We start from the raw sequence: 12464 nt of genomic DNA on the forward strand, positions 1-12464 counted from the left end.
TATTACAATAGTTCCACGAGCTAATATCAACTGCAGCTGTGTTCGATTTAAACCTAGGCTGTACAGTTTCGCTTGTACGATCTTTATCGCTCGGTAATACGGTCCAATTTGCCTTATCACAACTGAAATTAATGCAGATTGACCTTGAAATGAATTGTTTTTATTCAAGTAAATGACTCAGCGTGTCATACACAATATAACCTAATCATAATAATATGTAAAGAATTCACACCATTGTATGAAACTGCATTGCCCTAATCTTTTTAAAAACATATGTTTTAATTAAGGAATTACATAATAGAAAACTTACATCTTTTATTTTTTCAATATGTACGTTTTCGTCAATGTAAAGTAATCGACGCTAATTGTTAACCAGCGTAAGTAAATAAGTTTTAAATTTGTCATGACACGTGGAAAGCTAAATCCGCAATACATAGATGCAATGTGCTAACAAAGTTATAGCACACACGTTAATTGCAAAACAAGCAATTCAATTCGCGGGCAACTCATGATTGTCTTCAGAAATAGACTGGATTCGGAACAAACAGCCAACAAAGTGGAAGCATTTGCTAAAACTATTAGCGGCGCGTGACCTCCTCACCAACACCCCCATCTCGACCGATGCTCGACTTTGTGAAACATTAATTCGAATCTTTTCTGAATTATCTCTTTCTGATAATAAGCATTGAAAGACTTCTAATCGAGTATCTAACAAGGTCGCATCTCTGTAACAAAATTATTAAAACAATATCTAAATACTAAAACCATAAATTAGTTACCGAGGGAATTAAAATATAAAACTTAACTTTTTCAAATACTTAGTGTGCAAAAATAAATTTCAGCTTATAACTTTTCGGCAATTAAATATTTTGATAAGATAATTAATATGGAGTTACCAGTTAATACAGAACTATAATAATTAATCAGTGTATTACTTTGAGAAATGTAATTAAGTATGATGTCAGCGCGCGAACCGCGAGTGAGAAGTAATTGAATTTACTCCAATTAAGATAATTTTGTGAAGCGTTTATGTCATTAAACACATCCTTCTTATCTTCGGGTAAAGGTTTGCTTATAGGCATGGTCGGTTTTGTTTATTAAATCACGAGTCGAAACGAAGAAATCCTTTCTGTACCTTTTGTGTGGAGCTCTCGACTCGACTCGGTCTGTACACGTGTAGATACCAAACTTGTTTACGCTCTAATCTAACATCTCGTTGCCTGGCCAAGACCCTTTCCGTCCGCAACTTCCTGACCCCACACAAGCCGATTTCACATCTCTCATGTTCACTGTAAGATCTTGAATGGCTCGTACTTTGAAGTCACTTGAGTCGTTTTAAACACAATCGTTATCTATAGTGTGCTCGTTTACTTTTGGGCACAGCGATGTAACGTGGAGTGCGGCAGTAATGTTTTATTGCTCGACACTGTTCATCAGTGTTGTGATGGAATTTAAAATCTATTGCCCGTCCTTAGAGAACATTTTCTCCCAACGAGACGTTAATAACAATTATTGAGCTACTGTATAACGAGTCTGTTTTAATATAGTGTCCCTTTCATACGTCGTAATTAGAGAGAGATATAAAATGTTTTAACAAGACATTTAAGCACTAACTACTTACAGATTAACATTAGCTGCGGCCGGTTTCTTATTGATGTTCCATGTTTGTTTATTTATTTATTTAACACTTATCGCTTGCGAGTGATCTTTCAGGCGACCACTGTCAGTCTAAATGATAGAGTATTTGATGGTAAAACGCTAGAAGTGCAAAGCTACAAATAAGAAGCAATAACTTTAATAGAAAGACGTTTACTATTTCTCTAATTACAATCAGTTCCTCTTAAAACATATTCTTATATTTTTAAATCTGTTTTGTAAAACGGGCGGGACGCTCACCGGATGTTCAGTGACACCGCCCATGGACATTTCGTTATTTTTTCTAGTGATTAATGTAGTAATGTAAGTAATTCCTAATGAATTACTGATAGGTTACAGAATATGTCAAATAGTATCAGTCAAAGAGGTCCGTGCGTCACTCGTCGCTCATTTAAAAATCTAAAACGATTTCAACTTTTACGATTGCACGATTTGAATCAATTGTTTAATTAAGTCCTCAAATACAGCTTTAAACGGTAAAAAGTAAATTGTTTTCGTATCCCTGCTGTTGGCTTTGTATGTTTTTATCGCAAAAAGTATTGTTAGTTTTAATCGACTCCCAAAAATAGCATCTTATATAATAACTTATTGCGAAGCCTTCACTAGCAGTGATTAACTCCGCTGCGCCGCTTCGGTTCTCTTGAGGTTAGACGTACTTAGCAACAATAGTTGTTGGTGTATGCTGACCCCGACTGACCCCACCCGGATGTGGCCGTAGTCCGCGTACAAATCGACCAACCTACGGTTCGTGCGAGCTCTGTCGGCAAGCATAAGCATCGGCAGTCAGCAGTCACGCGGCGTGGCTCGTTCCTCTGCCGCGTGCCAGCCTCGGCCACTTGGCGAAATTTAAATGTATTCAATAATTATTTACTACTGAAGAAAATTACTCATTTAATGCTTTTTTTGTTTTAGTTCAAAAATTAAATATATATCTTGCCCGTATTATACAGAAAAAGTACTTGATACTAAATAAATTAAATAAAAAAAATACTAATTGTATCTATATGCAGCTGTGACCACATATACATACATAACACACACCAACGACTTTTTTGTATGTCGGACAGTGTTGCCATGCGCTTTTTACACAACGTATCGATGTAAACCTTGACTTGTCAAGTTTTTTGCGCCATTATGTCACGGACTCCGGTGAGATTATTAATAAGACGATGTGCAAACAGTGAGTTTTGAACTCTTTGCAGTGGTACTACCGTTCACATCGCCTAAACCGGAGGGGAGCTTTTAATTGCGAAAAAGTTCCACGATTAGTTTGAAACCTTGAACTTGAATGGTTTGTTATTATTCTATGCCTGTGTGATGTAGCTCCGGGCGGATAATAAATTGCTGGATGTGTTTTTATTCAGTTCACACTAATATTAGGAGAGAAAGAAAAAAGACATTAATGAGATATCAGTCACGTCATATACACATATATATTAGGTTTCAATCATATGTTTATAATTCAACTGTACATTTATATTCTACATAAAGTATTTAACGTAAAATAGAATTAAAATCCAAAACGGACAACAATCGTTCTTATACTCACTTAACTATTATTTAGACGTAGCCTTGGAGCGACTCGAATATGAATTAGTATTTTGTTTACGTTTAATTCGGTCTCACGTCATTAGGCGACACTTGTCTTTATTTGATACATAAATTCGGTGCCGCTAAGAACTTCATACCACAATATGTACACACTTTATGTCATTGCAGCGTTGTTCAACGTGTATTCTCTCTTGCTATTTATAGACACAATTAAAAAGTTAACTGTTATTCTGTTTAAATGTACAGAACATGCCAATGTCACGGTACTTTGTTATTGAGGCAAACTAAAATAATTCCTCGTAGCAACCTGAACATATCACAATAAAGTGAACGTTGTGGCCGTCTCGATAGCTCTCGAGGACATGCAATTCTACTGTATTATAATATTCTGTAGCTGAGACTAGACTTTTCAGGAAGGTCGTTCGTAATAAGCGACTTCTGGCGGTGAATGTTAAGGGTCACTCCGTTGAGTATGAAATGGTGCGGTTTGTTTTAATATTCAACGAAATCGTAGTCACTGTAAAATATATTACATTGAAATGATATTTGTTGAAAGATAAAAATGCGTTCAATAGTTGTGCGTCTACGTAATGCGTTTAAGCTCCTCCACTTAACACATATATTGTTCCTATAATATAATTACGTATACATAAGTTTTAAGTAAGATATACCCATTGAATGAATAGACTAAAATAACGGTGGGCTAAATTTTGATTGGACATAAAGTCTGCGAAAGTTAACATCCGTAGACCTCTCAAAAACAAACATTCTCTTAATAAAAAATGAAGCCCATCATCTGCTTATCGTTAACCGAACTAAGAAAAAAGAAGTTGTATCGCAAAACTCTAAGTGGAATCAGCGGGTCTGGTCAGCCACATAAATGTGAGCCTTGACGAACGAGCCCAGACTTCGAGGCAGGAACTCGTCGCAGGCCTTTAAAAACTGGTCGAGGCTCACGGCCGACCTCTCGTATCTGCCCTCCGTCTGCACTCCCTGACTGGTGAGAATGTGAAGCGCCATGTGGGCATCGGGATTGTCAGTCTGTGTGGACACGGTCCTCGTCGAGGGTATGTTCAAAGTGGGCACTGCCGATTTCTTGAGAAGTAGCTTCCCGTACATGCGATGTTCGAAGTGAAGGCTGCAAATGTGCATATTCTTTAGCTGCTCGACGTCCTTGCCCAGTAGATCGGCACGGTTGCACGCCCTCACCCACAAGTGGCATCTGAGAGAAACAATTTATGTACCCATCACAGAGTTCAAGAGCAATATATTTGAAATTCAATGTTGGCAATTAAAAACATTGAAAGAAATCCAACCTTTCGTCACGTGGAAACTGATGGAATCTGAGTCCCTTGTTTTTGTTGGAGGACGATGTGCACCGGAAGACTGCGCAGCTCGTGTTAACCATTTCGGCCACTTGTTGCCTTTTGCCGAGCGACTCTCGCCTTTGTTTCGCCTGTAACCTCACCGCCACTTTAAGTAACGGCACGCAACGCAACGGCTACAGCGCGTGCTAGCGGGCCAGATACGGGCACGGCTACATAAGTGTCACGTAGTTAGGTCCATACATTACGATAATGCGAGTCACGTCAGTGGCGACGCCCGGCCGACTGAGCGCCGTCCGGGAGACGCCACCCACCCGATGCATCGCTAGCGGCCGCACATGTACCTATCGGTTATCGAAATTTCGTGCAAATTTTATTCTAAAATTTTCTGCCATCACGATGACTTTTAATTCAGTTGTAGGCACCTACATAATAAGTTGCCATGAATTCGTCCAAAACATTGTGGATCTGGAATAATCTATAAAAAGTATATAAGATACATTACTAATTGATGCAGAGGCATGAATGTGAAGAAGTAAATTAAGGAACGGAGCTCATAACAGGCACGTGAGAAATAATCGCGACGATCGGCTTGAGGGACTCATTGTGAGTGACGTCATCCCGTCACGCCGCCAGGCTGCTGCCCGCCGATAATACGATAGCTACATTTCAAATTCCAAAACGTCTTCCTATAAATATTTTTTTTTTAACATAAAACTATATTTACTTTTTTGGGCTTTGGAGTACCAGTGTATTGGACTTGCTGGTATCAGATGACATTTTAATTTCAGGCGAAGTGGGTGAAGGACGCGGAAGTGTGAGGGAAAGGTGACCCCGTTCGTTTTCTCGTAATGTCACTTGATTTGAGATCTCGTGACGAAATTTATTCTTCCTATCCAGTTGTATGTATTCCTAAGACATTTTTATTTTTAAAGTCTTTCTGTAAATGTAAAACCTCCTAAGATAGTCATAATGGCTATTAGGTAATGGGCATACACACGCTGTTTTAAAGTTTCAAGCGTTTTTATTGTATGATTTAAGTAACTAAAGCAAAGTGACATTGCCGCAGTGCTTAAGTGGCTATTACACGCAACTTAAAGGTCTTAACGTTGTAAATTTGGATCAAGAATAATACTTATTTAATATCATCTAACATATTATCGGATTAGCAGTTAACTTGAAATCACGGACAACGCAGTTCTATCATGAACTAAATAACTAAAATGAACTTAGAAAAATGAATAATAATATTTCCATGCTTTATTATCTGACTATGATCTCACTCCTTTCGCAATAATAACAAAATAATGATTACAATTTATACGCTTATTATTTTAAAATGGACGCTCTGAAGGACGCCATGACCTTCACTGTCTCCTTCTAACGCGAAGGTAAAAGGAAGATAGAAAACCTTCTTTCGCACGTCACGTGAGCTTTGTCCTTATCTCTCGTAGGTGGTTTTGTAATGACATCTCACTCGGTAACAGTAGACAGTCCGTCGCCGACACAATGCTGCCAACTGACAATTTTTTACAAAATTTCTGTTAAAATACGTTTCGATAATTAATCACATAATAACACATAACACGTTATGAAAAAAATTGTCAATAATTATTTTAAAATTATAGAATCTCATAATGTTTCAGTGGTATAAAACTATTTTGTTTATTAAAATTGGTATCTAGTTAAACACAAGGTACTCATTTACTCACTACCATGGACATATTTATGCAGTTTGCTAAATTATTTTTTAGTTATGTAAATTAAAACGATACGAATACGTTACGATACGAAAAACATCTCGTATCGTGTCCCCAATTGTTTGTGTTTTAAAAATCATACAACTATTAATATCGATTGAAAAGTACAAAAAGTGGTGTAACTTTACTAGATAAAATAGTGTAAACGTTATTCCGCGTAAATCACAGCACTATAACCGAGTATAACGTTTCGAACAAAATTTCATTATCAAGCATACCCAAAGTGCTTGTGTGCATGTGTAGTGCTAAAGCGAAAAACAAAGAACAACACTTAAATATTTACAAATATTAAATAGTGTAGTGATGTGACGTGAACTAATTTGTGCATAAAAAGTAACGGTACAAACTAGTAAAACTCTGACTCATTCCGTGACTGTGACGCGTGTAACCAGTACAACATTTTCATGCAGATGCAATAACGACGTTTAGTCAAATCGCTTACAGTGCCGGCGACGCCCTCATAGGGTTCTGGTTCGAGTCATAAAGTGGACCAAAACTTTCAAATTTTTTTTTTTTTTTTTTCTTAATATTTTTATAAACTAAATAAATATTTAATTTTAAATAAGAATATCACAAATAGGGGCACATACTAGAAAAAAAAAAAATCAACATTTGCTACTAGAGGGCAGTGTCCCCAAAGTTGTGATGAATCATTGAAGCAAATAGGCATACCAGAAGACAAAAAAAAAAAAAAAAAAAAAAAAAAAAAAAAAAAAAAAAAAATAATAATAATAATAATAATAAAAAATAAAAAAAAATACAATAATAACATAAAAAAATGTCTTTAATCTGGGAGTCATATCTAATATCACAAAGATAGGAATGATTATGGAAACAAGAAGAAACTAGTGCAGCAGGCCTTTCAGCCAGGATTATTTACCAAAGGCCAGGCAAAGAGTATGTCTATGAGCAACATACCAAACACCCACACCAAAGAAAGCTCCTCTCAGCTGGACGCTGAAATGCAGCTATCAGATTTAGAAATAGTCACCCAGTGCTCCCACATATCAAAACCACCAGACTGGCAAAGAGTACCCATGTTACGCCATCCAAAAAAAAGAAAATTATCCTCCACACCTTCTCCCGAATTAATAAAAACAACAAATAGCTTTAGCGGACTTCCCATAGATCAACCGGAATATAGGGCGAGAGATGCAAAAGACAAGAAACCTAATAAACCTCCCCCTATAATCTTGTACGGAATTGAGGATGTTCATAAGCTCACTGAACTCCTAGAAACTGCAACAGATAGATCTAATTTCTCTTATAAGATTATTAGCAGAAACCAACTTAAAGTTTTATCAGTGAACCTGGAGATATACAAGAAGGTAATAACTGTTATACGAGAACATGGACTAATAGGACACACTTTTAATAGAAAAGACCAAAAATGCTACAGGATCGTTATAAGAAATCTTCACCACACTACTCCTACTACTGCTATCAAAGAGGCTATTGAAGAGAGTGGCAACACAGTAGTAGGCGAGATTATTAATGCCAAATTTGGTCCCGACAAAAAACCCACTTCTACCTTTTTTGTAAATTTGCTTCAAGGTCCTAATAATCGAGCTTCTAGGGATATTAGATTTATATACCATCAAGCTGTTACTATTGAAGAACCCAGAAAAAGGTCCACTGTAGTGCAATGTCAAAGATGTCAGCAATATGGACATACTAAAAACTATTGTATGAAACCATATCGCTGTGTCAAGTGTGCTGGACCGCACAAAACTTCGGAATGCACAAAAGTGGATCGCAATACACCTGCTTTATGTGCGTTGTGTTTAGGACCCCACCCAGCAAATTATAAAGGCTGTGAGGTTTACAAGGAAATCCTATCAAGGAAAACCACGCAACACTTACCACGTAAACATAAGCAATTTGAGTATAAACCTCAAAAAGATAAGGAAGAAACTGATAATAAAACCTCTGCTAATCAGAATAAAGAGGAAAATGAACCACTGCAGCAGCAGAGGAAAGCACATGAGCACAAATTGTATGCCGATACAGCCAGATCTAAGGTATATCAAAATAATACAATCCATCAACCTGACTCTTATAAAGTCATTGAACAAATGTTTATACAACAATCCCAAAAGATTGATACTGTATTACAGCAAATGAGTACATTACTTGAACTCATTGCAGTACTAGTCACTAAGTTAACAAAATGACTGCACTAAAAATAGCTACATGGAACATCAATGGCTTGGCACCCAACATCGATGAAGTGGAAATATTGATCAGTCTTCATAGTCTAGACATTCTCCTAATTTCAGAGACACATATGACAACCAGCAGCTCGATAAGAATTAAAGGATATAAGATCTATTCCACAAATCATCCAGACGGTACAGCTCACGGCGGGACAGCAGTAATAATTAAAGCCACTGTTATACACCATGTGTTACCAAACTACTGTACCGAACATATCCAGGCTACCACAGTAGCAGTCAGTGACAGAAATGGAGACTTTAATATATCATCAATTTATTGTCCCCCAAAACATAAAATAAGTGAAGCACAGTTTTCCGACTACTTTGTAAGCTTGGGGTACAGATTTATTGCTGGGGGTGACTGGAATGCGAAGCATTCGCACTGGGGCTCTAGATTAATAACTACACGTGGAAGGGAGCTGAAGAAAAGTGTAGATAAACAGTTCCTAACTACTGTCTCAACTCCGGAACCAACACACTGGCCCACAGACCAGAACAGACTGCCAGACGTTCTAGACTTCTTCATCACAACAGGGCTGTCTCGACTTTTCTTCAATGTTGAGTCATGCCTCGATAGCTCATCTAACCATGTTCCTGTAATATTGACAGTGAGCACCACAATTCTTAAGAAAGAAGCTCGGCAAACATTGTACAACAAATACACAGACTGGGATAGCTTCCGGGAAATAGTTGACACAGATCTAAGCCTAAAAATAGCACTTAAAACAGAAGAGGATATCGAAGAAGCTACAAAGCATTTCACCACAACAGTTCAAGCTGCCTGCTGGAAAACCTCTCCAGAGCACTTGAATAACAGGCCACGGCAAAATAAGATATCGTTTGAAATAAAAGAACTGATTCTGAACAAAAGAAGACTGCGAAGAGTATGGCACACTAGCAGGCTTTCAGTAGATAAAAGAGCTCTTAACAAAGCAGTCAAGGATCTTAAACTTGCCATAAAAAATGCAAGGGACAAAACTATGGAATGTTATCTAGATTCCTTAACTGCAACAAATGCTACAAACTACTCTCTATGGCGAGCTTGTAAGAACTATAATAGACCGATAGATCCCAAACCGCCGTTACGATTGCAGAATAACACTTGGGCAAAGACAAAACAAGAAAAAGCTGATGCCTTCGCTGTTCACTTAGCAAAAGTATTCACGCCTAATGAAGCTGACCCAGACACTGATGATTCCTTCATAGATTCGGTCTTAAGTCAAGACTTCCAGCTTGATTTGCCGATTAGGCCTACAACGCCGAAAGAAGTCGTCGCAACAATCTCAAAATTGGAGGACAAAAAGGCTCCCGGGTTTGATTTAATAGACAAAAAAGTCTTGAAGGAACTTCCCAAAAAAGGCATAGTTTTTCTTACCATCTTATTTAATGGCATAATAAGAACTGGACACTTTCCATCGCTGTGGAGAGTCTCACAAGTAATTATGATACCTAAAGTAGGGAAGCCAGTGAACGAACTTAGCTCTTACAGGCCGATTAGTCTGCTAACCGTAACTTCAAAACTTTTTGAGTCAGTCCTACAGCACAGATTATTGGAGGAGATTCATCAAAGAGCCATAATCCCGGACCACCAGTTTGGTTTTCGCCAGCAGCATGGCACTGTGGAACAAGTCCATAGAATCTGCTCTGTAATAAGGAAGGCACTAGAGAGAAAGGAGTACTGCTCCTCTGCCTTCCTAGACGTGCAGCAGGCGTTTGATAGAGTATGGCACAAAGGTCTCTTGTATAAAGTAAAAACTCTTCTACCCTGTACATTCTTCCCCATCATTAAATCTTATCTAACAGAAAGAATATTTCAAGTAAGAGAAGAAGATTGTACATCGCCATTTCACTCAATCAAAGCTGGAGTACCGCAGGGGTCTGTCCTGGGCCCAGTCTTATATACCATTTACACATGTGATTTACCACAAAGCGAACACGTCACATTAGCAACATTCGCAGACGATACTGCTGTACTGGCATGTAGTAATAGCCCAATCGAAGCTTCAGACTTCCTACAGACTGGATTGCAAGAAATTGAAACCTGGCTTTCAAAGTGGAGAATAAAAACTAGTGTGACAAAATCTGTTCATGTAACCTTCACTCTCCGTAGAGGAGACTGTCCGCCAGTAACTCTGTGCAATCAACAACTTCCGCAAGAAAACTGTGTAAAATACTTGGGAATACACCTTGATAGGAGACTCGTATGGAAACAACACATACAGAAGAAGAGAGAAGAAATCAACCTGAAATACAGAGGACTCTACTGGCTTCTTGGCAGAAATTCCAAACTGTCAGTAGATAATAAGCTACTCATCTACGAAATGCTCTTGAAACCAATTTGGACATACGGGATTCAACTATGGGGTTCGGCGTGTGACTCTAACATAAGTATCATACAGAGGGTTCAAAATTACATTTTGAAACAAATATCCAACTGTCCATGGTTTATAAAAACATCGGAAATTCATGAGCACCTCAAAATCAGGACTGTCAAAGAGGAGATCAAGACCTGGAGTAAGAAATACAAAAAAAGGCTAGAAATGCATCCTAACAAGCTTGCCACGCAACTAACCATACCGGACCTAATAAATAGGCTTAAAAGGCGACAAATCCTAAGTCTTGATAGACACAGTTGAAAGAGAGGAGCAGTCTCGATGGAGATTTTGCTTTGAACGCCTAACAGCTCTCAACACATCTGCTCATAGTCTAGCTGACTGATTGCAGGATAAAGACTTATAAAAAAAAAAAAAAAAAAAAAATGTAAATTAAAAGGTGCTAACCAGAAAAAGAACAATGATTGTATTTTAATTCGGGCAAAACGAGATATTTAGGACGGCAATACCTACTTTGTTCGCAGTAACTAACCGTGACTTCTTTTAATGGATGATAATTTCTAGGAAGTACCAGTGAGTGTTTAATAATAATTTTCATACGGTAGAGGCGATCGAAATTCACTAAAATCAGCGCTACATTCAACAAAATATTGCAATTGTTAACAGTTAATTTCAGCAATGGCTAGGGTGATTTAAACGTAAATCGCACAAGTCCTTAGTGTTATTCAAGTATAAAATAATACTTTTATCATTTAGGTTTAATTGACGCAAAGACTTTCTACGATTGTTGTCTTGGTAATAATACTTAATAGTGGGTGAGACGACTTAACCGGAACCAAGCAGTTAAACCCTCGCGAGCGTTACATTCAGGAGCGTACAACTTCACACGATTGCATAAATCGCAAATTCGAATCGAATTAAACGTTCAGGTCGTACGTAAAGGTCTGTTTTTTTAAGTAAAATCTAGATTTTTTTTTGTAAAGTTGCGAGCTCGGCTTTTTCCGACACGTTCCTATCGATTTCTCGCCTTCGGGATCTCGTCACGCTATCCTCGTAAGCTGCCACCTCACTTTACATTTGAAGTTAAATTAACTTATCTGACAACCACAAGATATCTCGTAACACTTTTATATTACAGCGTACAATGAACTCTCTGGTGGAATTAAGGAAGACCAACGCTTTATTTGTATCTACAATATGTTATATATATATATGTTTTCGTAAGAAAGGTAACCGCCGGTGTAGCTGCATTACGTGTATGTCTTCTCTTAACAGAGAATTTATACGTAAAGTAAATGTTGTGATACAAGATGTCCGTGTGCCTTGTAAGTTAGACTAGGACTGACGTGGTTACTGTGAGAAAAAAATGTTTCTCTAACTATAATTCCAATAATAATATCACAAAGACATTTTTTATTGTTCTACTCTACTTCTGACATAGACCGATCCCTGCAGCGCCACTATTTACAAAACGTGACTACTGCCTCGTTTTTTTTAAAATTATCAAGGTTTCGATTGTATTTACCGTTTTTACTATGCTAAGTCACTTCTGGTACTACGACGCTGATTTGAATTGAGCGCAATTGAACGTTTTTTCACTTGGATTTGACCCTGACAACTCGA

General features: G+C 37.7%; 1 long non-coding RNA gene across 1 annotated transcript; it reads right to left on the reverse strand.

The window, feature by feature from the left end:
* Positions 1-3059: 3059 nt before the first annotated feature.
* LOC125060886 lies at positions 3060-4857 on the reverse strand. Its single transcript, XR_007118937.1, has 2 exons — positions 4524-4857; positions 3060-4429 (listed from the first exon to the last, which is right to left on the reverse strand). It is a non-coding gene; the product is annotated as an uncharacterized LOC125060886 (long non-coding RNA).
* Positions 4858-12464: the final 7607 nt, after the last annotated feature.

The sequence above is a fragment of the Pieris napi genome, chromosome 22 (genome assembly GCF_905475465.1).
Source record: "Pieris napi chromosome 22, ilPieNapi1.2, whole genome shotgun sequence".
Lineage (NCBI taxonomy): Eukaryota > Metazoa > Arthropoda > Insecta > Lepidoptera > Pieridae > Pieris > Pieris napi.